Source organism: Suncus etruscus, chromosome 7, assembly GCF_024139225.1.
Source record: "Suncus etruscus isolate mSunEtr1 chromosome 7, mSunEtr1.pri.cur, whole genome shotgun sequence".
In the NCBI taxonomy this organism is placed as follows: Eukaryota; Metazoa; Chordata; class Mammalia; order Eulipotyphla; family Soricidae; genus Suncus; species Suncus etruscus.
In genome coordinates this window covers 56,448,603-56,450,209 of record NC_064854.1, presented here as the reverse complement: position 1 = coordinate 56,450,209, position 1,607 = coordinate 56,448,603, and positions in this window count along the sequence as shown.

Sequence of the window (1,607 nt, the reverse complement as noted above, 5' to 3'; positions counted from 1 at the left end):
TTAATACTTATGTTTGAACCAAGTCATGGGTCTTGTTGGAAATGTTCTTATGCCCCCATATATCTGATAGCACCACGTGGCTTTATATCTTGTTTGCGTAGGCACACTGACATGGGAAAATACTATACATACCAATAAGTTCTTATCTAATAGAAAGGGGAACACACAAATCTTGTAGTACAATGAGACCTTACACCCTGAACATTGACATAAAGACCTGGCACAGGCCTCAGAAGAATGGACATTCTCCATTTACCCCTTGATCTACAGAAGACATTTACAAAACATCCAAGGTTGTATATAACATCACCCGGAGGCATTCCTGTACCAGGGACGACCCTACAGCTGCTCTGACATCGATCTACTCAAAAGAGACATCCCTTAGCACTGAGAAGACAACAAGAACAATGACCTGTTTACTGGACAGGGCTTGCTGTATTGCCCATTTATGGTGAGGTTTGTCTATAACATCACCTGGAAGCAATCCTCTACCACGGAAGACCCTACCACTGCTCAGACATCGTCCTGCTCAAAAGAGACTTCCTTTAACACTGAGAAGACTTAACAACAACAACAACCTGCTTATAGGACAGGGCTTCCTGCATTCCCCTTTCATGGTGAAGTGAATCGAGAAGGCACTCCTCATCATGACTTCAATGTAGGACATGCAGATTCCAGAATCTTTAATACAGAAACATGAGACCAACAACAGAGACTCTGTGATAAGTGTGTTGGCGCTACGGACAATGTCTTGGAGCGAACGATAACTTTCCTGAGGCCTAGAGCTGGTCTTATGCCAGGAAACTTCAGGGGTAGGATCTCTTTGTATTTAGGCCAAGGCTATTCCTTTCCATGCCTCTCATATTTTGGTGGGCCTATGCAAACAACAATTGCCACTCTAACACCGTTTTTACTGTGCTCCTTTGACTCTAATCCTTAAAACACACCCACTTAAAATTTGAGGTTAACTTAAGCTAATATGCATGTACATGGAAATGTAAAAAACACTATGCCTCTAATGTTTAAGGAGTTATGTAAGCTTGATGGCTTTAGATTGCCTTGTGTGCTGTTAAGAAATATTATAATGTGCTACAATCTGGGGACTTGAGGGAAAAAGTAATTGCACATGGATTCTGTTTTATTTATCTTAACTTTTTTTGGTGAAAATTCAAAGTTAAGATATCAGCAAGGGGACTTCTTCTGATAATTATGTTATGGGTGATTGTCCTTCCACTGTAACTTTACCTTATCCTCTTTCTTTGCATCTTTTGTTCTCATAATTCATAATAAAAAATTATAAAAAAAAAAAAAAAAAAGAAGTAAGATTGGGAGCTCCCCCTTGTTTGCGACAGCTCATCAGAGTTCTCACAGATTCTATCCCTTTTCAGAAACATGGCAGCCTCACGGGGCCTGTCTCAGACTATGTGCTGAGGACAGGAATGCTTTCAAGCAGCTTCTTCAAAGCAAACACCCCTCTCCAAGCCCCATAATTCACTACGACCATTCGGGGAGCAGAAAAGTGGTATTTGTTTAGAATCTGAGGGATTTGGGAATCAGGCAGTGCAGAGAGATAAGCCTTTGGGGTTGATTTGAGCTAAATAGTTGAA